The 13612-nt window shown below is 40.8% G+C and overlaps 1 protein-coding gene across 5 annotated transcripts in view; it reads right to left on the bottom strand.

Moving 5' to 3' along the window:
• Positions 1-13612, bottom strand: part of NDST2 (N-deacetylase and N-sulfotransferase 2) — a 130736-nt gene that overhangs the window by 39101 nt on the left and 78023 nt on the right. For all 5 annotated transcript variants that reach the window (XM_017806878.1, XM_017806881.1, XM_017806879.1 and 2 more), the window contains exon 2: positions 12871-12931. The gene's annotated coding sequence lies outside the window, so the exon portion shown is untranslated. The remainder of the gene's footprint in view (positions 1-12870; positions 12932-13612) is intronic.

Raw genomic sequence — 13612 nt, 5'->3', positions numbered from 1 at the left:
TCCTAAACAGAGAAGTATCAACCAACCGATTTAACATCTGCAGGCCAAATCAACACCATGAATCCTAGCACCTCAGAAGCAGCACTGTAACTTCTGTCCCCACTCCTTATAGAAGTACAAAGCAGTACAACTGTACATCTATCAGTGGGAGACACTGGAGGTTTGTGTTATGTTCCCTCCCACACGTTCCCCACCCCAGGAAAACCCTTGGACCTCTACACAAATATATTATGCATTTGAACTTTCAGTATAAAAATGATTTATGTATTCTGAAATGAAGCATGCAATATTGAGTGGTCACTAAGCACCACAGAAAGGCTGAAAAGCTACAACACACTAAAGCAGAGAGGGGTAAACTTCTCCATTTGGTCTTTTTCATTTCCAAAAAGGAGGGTGGGTCTCTACATAACACCTCAGCTCATATAAGGGGGTATGAAAAAGCAACATTATGCTATTCTCTTATGATACCTAACTTCACAACCTTTTGTTTGGATGAAGGCATCATGCTAGACTGAAAGCAGCTTTTGAAATAGTAAGCAACAAAACCAAATTCCTTTGAGGAATATTTTGCATTAAAGAGGGCTTTAAATTTGCACTAAAATATTCCAGCACCAGCCTTTTTCTAAGAACAATGTGTGCTCTCACTCCGCAAGCCCCCAGGCCTGGCTTGCTGGCTTTAAAGTGAGTTTGTTATTGCCCTAAGGGAGTATTAGATAATGAAGAGCTATGAGTCTTCCTTTCACTTCATGCCTGGGCTCATCATGTGTATAAGCAGGCTTAGTCTGCAGACTTTGCTTCTTCACATCTTCCCCCTCCTATTTTCCAGCAACCCAGCAACATTTTTTACAAATGAGCACTATCAATTGCCTCTCTTGAAACAAGCTTATTGAATCCATCACCTCCTTTCAAGTGTTGTGGAGAATAAAACAAAGTTCCCAGCTTTCAAACACACCTAAGTGCTTTTACTGCACTAGGTGACTCCATCATGAAGCATCAGAAAACAGGCACCACACAGCTTGGTAACTACTCAACTACCTGCTCCAGTCCAGCTCTGCACTACAGGTGGCACTTTATCCTGCCAGAAGTTCAGCAGGGCCCAGGTTTGTGAAATGAGGTACGACAACAGACATGCATCTATCTACACTGAAGTGATAACACCAGGCTGAACAGGAGCTCCTGCAACTGGACCTTAATTGTGGCCTCAGGCAAATGGCTGCTCCACTCACAAAATGCCTCTGACATACTCTAACATTTTACTGTGCCTAACATGGTTCTTTCACGATGAAGGACAGCAATGGGGTTAACAACTTTTTGTTATATTTCATCTAAGGTGAACAGACTTAATACACCACTTTGGATTGTTTAAAACAATGGAGAACATTTCTACAGAAAGAACATTTGTATTTTTTTAGTAATTTCTTTCAAATCATCAAAGCAGAAAAGCCATATAGGAGGCTGTCTGACAATTTCAGCAGTGAAGTAAGACCCAAGATTTCTGGAGTTAGCAACAGGTCAACCTTCAACAGGTTTCTTTACCTCTCTTTTGGTTAAACACTGCTATCGAAATATACCTTTTCTTTATGTTTTTTGATTCTTAAACTGAATGGCCAGATCCTAAAACAATATGGAAAAAATTCACTGCAATTTTAGCTACCCTGAAACATATAACATCACTTAAACAGAGACCACCCCCTTCCTCATCCTTTATCAGCTGAATCTGGGGACTGAAGAGGAAAGGCAGAGAAGGGAATTGAAAACCGTGTCTCCTCTTTCATATAGTCACATTTTAGAGGGCAAGTTTTAGACAGTAGGAGCTACATCTACACAGTTCCTTACAAAGCAGGCTAACCATTTGATTACATTCATTACTTTAAGACGAAAACCCAAAGACCTTTAAGAGAAGAGGCCCTGCAAGTTTCTGGTCTGTGCTCCAGATCAAGCTCTTGCTTCCTACATCTGCAGTGTTTGGCCAAATTGCAGAAGCATCCGTGAACTTGACTGATTAACTAAAGAACACTTTCAAACATCCAAATTCTGTTTAACATGGCTTGACTAGGAGAATGGCAGCTACATCTCAGTTCAAGGGTCAAGAAATTTCTTAATGACCAGAAAATCCCCAATGTTCCAAGTGAATCATACTCCTAAGAAACTAAAAAAAAAAAAAAAAAAGGAAATCAAACATATTGTTAACCAAAGGGTCATCTTTTACTAGTTTGTTATGAAAGGAAAAAGAACATCTATAAAAAATTCCATTTCTAAGCTTTCATCTTGCTAAATATTAACTTAGCACAACTAGCTTTGCTCTTGAGATGCAAAAGAGTATTCAGATTGCTATAGGACAAACCACTAGTAAATGTGGTTGCATTAGTCCTCAGGAAATGTATTAAGACATCATCTGACTTTTAAAATGTTCTCTGTAATGGCTCTGATCTTTACAATGATTTCATCAATTACCAATATTGCTGATACCTGTTCATCTTCTTGCCAGGTACCCAAGACATTAAGTGGCTATGAAGGGTTCAAAGAGAGTATCTATTTTAGTGGAGCTCGAGCAGCAGCCTAGGCAAAGACATGCAGCTTCAACCACCTTCCCTGCACTACTCAAGTGCATTCATGAGCCACCAGCTCACCACAGGCCAGATTTCATCCTCCTCCAGCACATTCAGAACACGAATTTAACCCAGCAGTGAGGTTAGATGGAGAGACATTCTGTGGGGAGGGAAAGGGAGAGTGGTAGCAGGGAGGCAGAGGAGAAAGAACTTACAAAGAACTTAATGAGTAAGGAACATAGCAGGCATATCAGTACGAGACACAAACCCTGCCAACTCCACTTTGTGCACTGCCTAACAAAATCACTAAATAGCAGCTCCTCCATCCTCCTATCAAAGCACTGTTCTTGCAGATAATGATTGGTTAACAAGCAGTCAAATAGCAAGACACAAAAGAAAACAATGTTTTTTTACGACAACCTAGGTAACACTTAGGATAAGGAATAGCAAAGATAGGCACAAAAATTCAAATTCCTACCTTTAAAAGCAAAATCCTTAAGTGAAGCTACTCTCTCAAAAGGGGTCAGACAGTCAGCAACCTGAGGAAATACATGGAGCCAAAGGGAAAACAAGAAAGCCTGAGAGCTGCTCTTCACAAAAAGCATATATAGAGTGAATTGGCCTTTCTGGAGAAGGGCAGTTGGGCCGCACAGTTGGTAGATGGATGAAACATTATTAGTAGCAGTGGCTGCCTTCCCTTTACTCAGTGTTGCCAAAATCTCTCAGATCATTTTGTGAACCTAAGGATGCTGTAATTTTAAGCAAAATGGAAAAATGTAAATAAATTCATGCTAAAAAAAAAAAGCACATCAGTGCTAAGCATAAGCACCATTAACGACTAGCTGCTATATCATACTGCAGCTACAGGTGGGTAGTGGGCAAAGCACAGTCCCACATGAACAGTCCAAAAGCATGGCTCTCTTCTCCCCAGAAACTATCTTGCCTTGCAGCTCATCTCTGAAAAGCTTCCATGTCACTCCCTGAAATCTCAGAAACAATGAGAGGAAAGTAAGGAAGACGATGTGCAGAGGAAGGTAGAGAAGCATGGTCCAGTGCTCAGCTTATCATGGCACACTGCAGATTTGAGATGCTCCGTCAGGGTGGGGGGATACAGCTCCTTTCCTTCCTCCTTTTACACACTGTGCATCTAATCACGGTAGGGCGTTGAGCTCCATTTGCACGGCAGACAATGGGATCTGGCAGCAGTTCAAAGGCATTTCTAGCAAAGTGACTGAAGAAGCTCACTGCTGGCGCAGGCAGGCAAGGATGCAGAGTGCCCCACTTTCCTCCCTTTCACTACTCAGGCTGCAGAGGCAGGTGCTGCACCACAGGCAGTCAGTTCTCCTTTTGTTCCAGCGGCAAGAGGATCAAGAAGGAAACCAAAAAGGTACCACCACCGAGAACAGCAGCACCTAAATCCACATCAGTAAGGTAGGGGGAGGCGGGAGCGAGGGGGAAAGAGGAGGGAGAGGGAGACAGAAAAGAGAGAGGCTGGCAGGCAGAGGGAAAGCAAGCAGGCAGGCAAAGGGAGAGAGGAGAAAAAGGGAGCCCACAGACAGCAGTGCCTGGCACCCTGACAGCTTGCTGTCAGAGTTCATCTTCTGAAGCTGTTACAGGTTTATGGATGCCTCTAGACTGACAAACAGACAAGATGAGGGAAACTACACTCAGAAAATGTATTCAGCAGCAGTAAATTGCTTCTCTTGCCCTAATGTGGCTTGCAGCTTCACTGAGGGAACTGATCTCATTTGGGGCAGTGCGGGGAGCAAACCAACTCAACAGCAAACCAGCTACATATATTCAGACACTATTATAGAAATCTGGAGAACTGGAATAAATCTGCAGAAGGACAAAGAAAAATCACCTTCTTGTGCGCCACTAATAAAAAATTAACACGTTAAAAACCCAAATACATCTCAGATTTTGTTCTGTCTCTATGTAAGCAAATTTGGTCACAACGGTGGTGGTGGGAGCTAAACTCCTTTATATTCCTGAAAGCCTGGCACAAGAGGGGCTCTCTACTTTAAATGTAGAAAACAGTGTCCAAGAGCAGTAGAGAGGCAGGCAGGAAAGGAGATGCTTCTGACCACAGCAGCATACTCTGCTCTTTGAAGATGCAATGCCCTAGGTATGCTCGAAGTTGTATCCTTTCCCAGTCAGGGTTTGGGAACAGAGGTTTTTCAGACAGGATGACACACTAGCACACATCTCTAGAGGAGTTATTTTAACAGGAGCTGACAATGCACAGCAAACACTTCTGTAATAAGACAGGAAAAGCTTAATGCAATAGAACATCACAGGGTATTAGAGAGCACTCTGAAGGAGGCCTGAACCTCAGTGATTCATCAAGTGCTATCTCTGTTATAAAGTGAACAAAGCACCTTCTTAAAATTTTGTCCTTACAATAACAAGGTAAAAACTAAAATCAGAAACAATGGTCAAGTACCAGGCCTACTAGGGGTTACCTACTATGATTTAACCTACTATGACTTAACAAAAAGCAGAATGTCCAGCTTTTCACAATTAAACTGACCAGGTAGGTGCACTAAGTTCTGGCTCAAAGATACTTCCTACTGTCTCATTGCTTCAACAAGACAGGAAAAAGCCCTCGAAGCTAAGGTAGAAAATGTTTTAAAATGTTTATTAAGAGTAGATGATTTTCCTGTTGAATTAACAATAAAGCTAATTCAGAATACTATTTTGTATTCTTTCTGTCCTATACTGGTACAATGATTTGCTCAGTGTTGTTTAATCCTAGAAGATATATTACAATAACATTACATTACAAAAACAAAGCAAATTATTTATTCATGTATTTCATATGAAAACTGAGAAAAGCACTCAAGCCTTTCAGAAAGAAAAGCACAAAGACATAAAGATATTTATTGCTAAGCGGTGAATAAAAGACAAGGTGCTGAGGGATAAGGATTACACACATGAAAGTAATGCTGCTGTCCTAATCAATCAACAAAAGTTAAATGGATGTTGAGTACCTTTGAAAAATGGGGTTTCCACATCTAACAAGAGGAGACAATTCTTTATTTTGCCTCATTTAAGAACATTTTATCACATACATGTCATGCTACAATACAGCACTGCAAGTTTGCAAGCCTCTTTGTATACTGCAGATGGATGATGCTGACAAAAATTTTCATAAAATCATAACCTAAAACCATTAAATTTTTTAGCTTCCAGCTCCTGTCTATGCCAATAAACAAACCCTTCCCATTCAAGCTGCAGTATGCAAACAGCAGATGCTGGAAATCTCGATACTCCACTAATCAGAAAGACGACAGAAAATCCTGACTCCACACAACAAAGAACCAATTTTTACAATAGTCAAGATTTTCGTGATGAGTTTTTACCATACTCTTAACACATATGTCTCCCATCTCCAGTGTTTTATATAGATTCAGGTTTATTGGACACTTGCTGGTAATCTTTTCAAATCTATTCACTTAGAATATGTTAGAAAGAAGAATTACTGCTGCTCCATGTACAGGAATACAATTAACTTTTGCTCACTGCCTACAGTCACAACTTCAGTATCTCTCTCAAAGGCTAGATTTCCTCTCCTCTATCCTCCCTACCCAAACCTCCTGCCCTTTTCCACTCCCCCCAACTCCCACAACTATTTCACAGTGTCCCCCAGATCAATGGCAAGCAGAGGAAAAAATGAGCTCAACTGATTACTTAGGGGAAAGTGCATGAACTATGTCCTCATGTTAGCAGGTAGTTACGGTGAGACTTCAGTGGTATTTTTCTTAACAGTTCAGCCCTAACTACCCTGGCATGACACAACACTGTAGTTCTGCTCAGTATCAGTTTGTGGTGATTATCTCCAAAGAGCCCTGGAAATAAAAGGGGAAATGACAGGTGTTGCTACCAGTTAAGAAACAGTCTCTACTGCTGTAAGGATAGTCTCTGCTTCCCAGACAGCTTCCCAGTCATAAAGATTGGGATAACCACATAGGTCTTTCAGTGCCCTTTGCTGTTTGTGATATATAACAAGGCTTTCCTGACACCATTGCATGATTGTTACATTCACTACTCAATGTATTTTAATCATCATAGCGACAGCAGAGGCACAACTGCACAATTATACAATGCCAGAGCAGAGGATCTCCACCAGGATCAGCAGACTACTTCTGAGCGGTCTAAGGAACAGTTACCAAGAAAATCAATCCAATCCTCAGAAGTTTTAGTTCATTGTAAAGGTGTCAATATCTCTATTAGGCAATTTTTGTAGATCTGTGAATTAAAACAGATTTTAAAAGTAATTTTTGTTTGGGTAAGGCCCAGAAAAATGAAAACAAACTCAAAATGCCTAGTTATGATTCAGATAAAAGTCTCTCTTCTGTGACTGGCTGAAATCATGTGCCTGCTGCAGTACTTCAGCCAGTATCTTTCTTCTACTTCTAATACCCATAATCTGGAAAATTCATCTGAAAATCAGAAGCAACTATTCAGAGAAAGAGAGGTACCTCTTAGAGTCTCTATACCTTAAGAAAAATGGTGATTGTTACAAAAATATTTGCAGTATTTCCTCCTCACCAGGGTCATATTGTGCAATGGCATAATTTACAGGATGTTGTTTAGACCCAAACCTCTTGCTGCGCTTTGCATCAGTAGCTTAAAAGGGTATATGATATCAAGGTAAATATGTTTCAACTAAGTGGCCTTAGTTTGCAAATAACCCTCTCTGGAAACATTAAGCAAAACAAGAACAAAATCCCACTGTCCGAGCAAATCTGACAACAGAACTATATTGAAATTCTGACTTCATACACCAAGACATTGATAATCCTCTCTGATATCTCTCATTTATCGAGCTATACTACAATGTGTTAACTTGGATCTTTATGATGACTCTGGACAAAACACATTTTTCATGCCCCACCATGTTCAAAGGACATGTTTTTCAAAATACCTCAGGTTTATGATGCTTTTTACACTGATTGCACTTGAAAAACAGACAAGGACTAAATGGTTCTGGCTACCAAGACATGTGCTTGTTCAGTTTACATTCTTTGAAAAATTTTCTTGATCAAGCCTTATTTGTAAGCCACCATGGCACAACAGCAAATAGTGCTATCCATGAACAATTCTTAACCTCCAGACAGAACACATAACAAATCTAGCACAGTTTACAGTAATGTGTCAAACAAGAAGCACTCACCCAGTTCGTCAGTCTCACACACATGCACTTTTACAGGTAAAGATAGCACACAGGTTATGCTGCAGCCAGTCCCATAAATCTTGAAACTCTCTCTGAAGCCAGCGAAGACCAAACATGTTTGTGTGTAAATTTCACTGAGAAAATACCAGCAAAGATAGATTACTATTGAGGTACTTAAATACTGCACTAAATACCTGGAAAAAAATTGGGCTTCTTTTGAGTTCTGCCATCCTTCCCCACCCAAATATTAATATTGAGTCTACATTACCTCAGTTCTTTTCAAAAAGATATTTGGACACAAAGCAGATTTCCTGGGGATCACCAAGGGAGGAGGTAAAATTTGTCATGTTCTTGAGCTAGGAGAAGATTTACGGATGCACTTAACCCAGCCAATGTTTGTTTGTTAACAGAGGAACAGCTTCCTGTCCCTCACTTTCCCCTTTAACTAAGGTTAACAGAGATCCCCTCCATAGCACAAGGAATATTACAATTAAACCCAACAACAGCTTATTGCCATAATAAGCCATGTGAACGCTGCCAGAATTGAGGCAGGGATTGGGCTGAGAAAGCAGACTGACCCTGCAGACTTTTGTAGGTACAACCTGTTCAGCTCCAATAAACTCATTTTATTTGCACCCATTTTGGTAAATTTCTAGCTAGCTTGCCTGGCACTGAAATAGAAAACAACAGTAGTCCTTGAGAAGGTCTAGATGTAGTTGATGTTGGGATTAAGAGGGGAAACAAAACAAAGCAAAATAACCCCCAGTAAATGGTAGTATTCCTAAAAACACACTTCTCTCTCTTACATCAGGAGACAAGTGAACCACTATCTAGCCCATTTAGAATGAAGTGCCTATCTGAGGGAGACAACTACTTCTGAGGTCAGAATAAGCATGTGAGGGAAAACCCTTTTCTTCCTCTTAAACTTAACAAAGGGGTTTTGTTTTTGGTACCAGTTACATCATTAAACCTTGTCTGATATGACAGAACAGGAAGTAAGCAACCTTTGATCTGTCCCATTAAGGAACTAGAGAGTGTCAGGACCCCGAGGGCACCATCAGCCCTTGAAGGCATGGACTGGTCTCAAGTGGGACCTCTATGCAGCCCCACTGTATCCTGATTTTAGCCTGGGCCTGGCCCCCTGCTCTTTGCTTGAACTTTGCTGCGAGTATATCTGTCTGTAGCCCTGCCTCTGGCTTCATCTCCAGAATTGACTTAGGCCGTAGGTAGCTTGTCTTCTGGAAAGACCCCTCATATATATGCTACAGCTTGTACCTAATTCTGTCTTTGGCACTGTCTCCTGGGTGAACTTTGGACCATGCTGCTGCTTTGTCTCCAGTCCTGTCTTTTAAACTCCTGGATGGAGCCTCATTGCTCCATCTTGCTTGGAACTGTCAACAGATCTGTTACTAGCATCCAGCTCCACCTGCCATGCTCAAATCCTATGGAACACTGCCCCATCAGCGATGGCACTGCTGCATGGGGTCACCCCTTGCCTCCCGACTTGCCTCAGCTCCCAGCCCTTGCTGTGCCCTGACAAGAGGCTGGTACAGGAACAGATTTAAAAATCAATGGAAACAATATTCATCTCTTGTAACTGTCAACTGTACAGGTCTTTTCTGGGAAGCCCTCCAAGTTGTCCATAATCACAATCTAACTTGATTTCCGAAGCCTTTACGTATGGCTTTCAGACAAACCCTGGCAGTTTGGTGAGGGCCTTGGATCAACAGCTTTAATGCCAGATACAGTAAACACAATCTGAGAGACTAACAGAGTCTTGTAATATACAAGCATATGAATCACTTTATGGAAGAAGGTGAAAGAAAGGAAGAACATGTGTTTGAATTTATAGGAGAAAACCTAATAATAATATGTTACTGTTCGTCTTCCACATTAAGGTAGAGGAAAAGCTCTTGATGTATTGAACACAGCACTCCTCAACCATACTACTGTACTCATTTAAAATGCATGGTGAGAAGGGTCAGAAAAGGGTCAGAGTTAAACCATTCAACTGACAAACAGATGATATATTCAGAAGAGGAACATGCCCCTGCCAAAGCACCCCAAGTCATGCCCTTCTGCTTTGTAATTAAGTTTTTGTCTCTGTTCAGCTGTGCTCACATTTCTCATCCTACAGAAGATCTCCAAAGCCCACCTAGGGACAAAGTAAGCTTATATGGAGGAAAGGATAATGAGGTTAGTAGGTGTTGCTATGCAGATTGCTACACTTACATGGTCTTTACACTAAGTAGTGCCTACAATTTCAGACAGCTATTTCATTTTTGTACTCATCTTTAATACTCAACGGGCCCACGTTCAGCAACAACCAATCCTTAAAAATGATGTAAATAGTAACTGGCAAAAATCCACCGCTAATGGGCCAGTTTTCCTGAACTTCAATCCACTAAACTAATTAAAATGTTTAAGACCAAATCCTGTCCAAGCAGTAGAATTCATCTCTGTTGCATAAATGTGGCATGATGCCATGAAGACACACTAGCATACTTCTGGAGATGTTTCAATGACAGGACCTCACTGATATGATTAGGTCAATTCCACAAGTTTCAGAGGAACCAGTTCCTGTAACCTGCTCCAGACATGGAGATGAAGAACTGGTGATTGCAAAGAAATACCCGACAGACAAATCCTTACTGGAACCAACTGACAAAACAGATAGTTAGGAACCAGGAAAGGATAAAATACAATGAAAGAGGAAAGGACTTATTTGTCGCTCTACCTCTGCTACAACTGAACAGAGTTGAGATATCTCACAGGAAAATAATGGCTTTTAGGAAAATGAAGGTTTCTTGAAAAGTAAGCTGCAGGCATTTTGTGGCTCACTCTCTTTCTGTAACATAATTGTGGGACATTGCTGGCATAGGCAGGAAACACTAAAACATTATTAAGAAATTAATAAGTATTTCTAAGGATGAACTAATCATGTGTTAGCACAAGGAAAGCCTGAAATTCCACTTTTAAATTAGTAACAATAACAAAGTTTCCAATAACTCTACTTTCATGTAAAGAAATGGGTTCTGCATGGACTACCTGGCTGTATATTCTAATTGCATGGTCCCCTTTCCATCTGCTATAATTTCAAGGTTTTGCTGTCTTTCCCCATTTCCTAGCCTTTGTGTCAGTGAAATCAAAGGTACAGTAGCAATTTACTGTGCTTGTACCTGAAATCAAACATTGTTCTCCCTTTGCTCTTCTAGCCATGAACAGAATATATGAAGCATTCCATTAATATTTTCACTCTTTTACTTATTATAAATATTTATCAATTTCACATGTGAAAATTACACCAAATGTCTCTGGAGTTACACCAGTATTCAAGCTGAACAGAATGCTAATGTGGTCATTACGCTTATTCTATTCCATCACAAATTTTTGTTTATTCTGTTTATACTGGAGTTTGCAGAAGTAGCCCTAGATTTTTCTACCACCACTTTACTCTTCACAAGCACAAAAACCTGTATCAAGAATTTCAAGGTATTTTTGCTCCTTTACTAGTCTCTGCAAATCTCACCTGCAAAACTGATAAAAAAGTTTACAGAAGACAAGATTTATTATTTGGATAACACTGAAATGAGCTATGGGGGCATACCAACTACATATCTTTTTTCTTACCCTCCAAAATCCTTTTATCCACCCAATGCCTAAGGACCTCCTGTCTGTGTGTGTCTAGAAAACTCAGGATTAGGGCTGAGAGAAAGCATGGAGCTGCAGTGTGAGTGGGGCTGGGAAGGGGCTGCTAAAAGAAAGTGGGAGCTGTGTGCAGATCAGCCCTGGGAGAAATCTTTCATTTGGGAAAGATTATCAAAGTCTTTGCAGGAAAAATAGGGTTAAAGTTCAGCTTCTGGTTGACAGAGGAGTTTAGAGTTGTAGCATGTGTAGGGCCCAAAGTCCTCATTTCATCATGTCCACCTTTCCTCACCACCTCAGCTTCTGAACACTGAACTCAACACTAAGTACGAGCTCCTGCAATCTCCTTTTCACAAACCCAGTGTACTTGCAGAAGTCATGAGCCCTTCCATCCTCCCTTTTCTGCCCTCTGATTTTCTGCACAGCTGAAGCCATACGGTCTGCTAATACAAAGCAATCTGAGAAATCCATAGACCTGTGAACACTCCTAAGACATGAGAAAGTATTTCAAACAGATTTGTTCAGCACACACACAAAACCAAATCATCTCTGTTCTTTCCAAGCAAAGAACCTAGGAACCTTACACTGGACCACATCAACCCTCTTCTACTGCACTGACTGTGGGAACTTCCACTCCTAAGATAAGACTGGCATTTTTGCAAGCATAGTGGCACTTTAAAATCATAAATGTCACAGGGGCCTCCATCTCTGCATCTTGACAGAACACTGCTTTTTTTGCTACATTAGAGTGCAGTATTCAAACATATGCACTAAATAAACTCAAAGAATTACCTTCCTTCACTATTCATCTAGACAGAACTGAGGGCAAAAAAAAAGCAGGACTCCTTTTCTTCAGCACAGAATTTAGACCAATCCAATATTTCTATTTTTAATTTTTAATTACATTTATGATATTTCCTGTGGGTATAAGTCATGAATGCACTTCCAGTATGCTGGGAGCGACGTAAATATAGTCATTCCCAAAGGGATCTTACAGCTGTTATGCACGGGTCAGAGATTCTGTGAAATGCAAAATCTGAAACTTTAAAAGCTTTTTAGCCCACATCCTTCCCATTCCTTTTCAAAGGCAGAGTTAATGGATACTGAACAACATTGCCCCGAAATTTGCCCACAAGGTATGGAAGTAATAACTCCCTTTAAATAAAGTAGTATTTAGCACTAAGCAACCACTCGGTCCTATCACATTCCAGAACAGCATCAGAAATTCCTTTCTGATCCAAATTAACTCATCTGCCACTTCACACTGACAGCTGTGCAACTGAAGACAAGACACTCGAAATTGCTTCCTCCGTAAATCCTTCTAAAGAGAGGAAGGAGGAGTGCAACTTCACACTGCAGCATAAAAGTCTAGCCTCCTCCTCCTCCCTAATTCCTTGCCTCTTATTTTGACATGAGACCGCTCAAAAGGACTTAAGCTCTTCCTCTTACCAAACCTGGATAGTCAGCCCATAAAAATGCAAAAGATTCTGCACTTACCTCTGATCACAGTCTGGTGAAGGAAAAACAGTCATCAGCCGCTTCACTCAGGAACAAGGTTCTGTTTTAAAATAAAAGAGACACGACTTTAAACAATGTTTCTCTCTCTTCCCTAATGTTAGCCTTCAGCAGTGTTGGTAAACATTTACTTAACAGGAGCAGGTTCGCTCTCCACAACCAAGGTAATGATTACATTACACTAAACATGGCATGAGGACAGATTGAGGCCATGACAACAGCCTTGTTGGCACTGACTAGAGGATGACGCAGGGTTGCACTGCAGTAAGCTCAATTGTGCAAGACTGAGAAAGAGTGGGGCAAGATGAGAAATGACAAGTGCAGGGGAAAAAAAACCAACCAACAAACAAGGAACCTGGATTAAGAACCACAAAGAAAAAGAAAGTTCACAGAATAAGCAAATGCAGTATGAGCTGAGAGAACTGGAAACACCAGCACAATCCTAATAGGATTTCTCACACCTGTTCATTAGTATCATTGTCTTTGAAACAGCCAACAAAGCAAGCTATAAGATGTTACAGTCTTTTGTCTTGGTCACAGCTAGATCAGTTCCCTAAAACTTCAATGGTGTGACAAAGGCTGTGTAGTCTATTGCCAAAGCCTTTACAAGAGTCAGGACCATTACATATACTATGAAACAAAAACAAACCACTGAAGGATGGAGTCACACCCTCCTCCACCCCTCTACCTGGCTAGCGATCACACAGATGGAGGTACTGTGTAA

This window comes from Lepidothrix coronata, unplaced genomic scaffold (genome assembly GCF_001604755.1).
Source record: "Lepidothrix coronata isolate B3197 unplaced genomic scaffold, Lepidothrix_coronata-1.0 Scaffold17, whole genome shotgun sequence".
In the NCBI taxonomy this organism is placed as follows: Eukaryota; Metazoa; Chordata; class Aves; order Passeriformes; family Pipridae; genus Lepidothrix; species Lepidothrix coronata.
The sequence above is the reverse complement of the archived record's forward strand: the minus strand, read 5'-3'. Positions and strand labels throughout refer to the sequence as shown.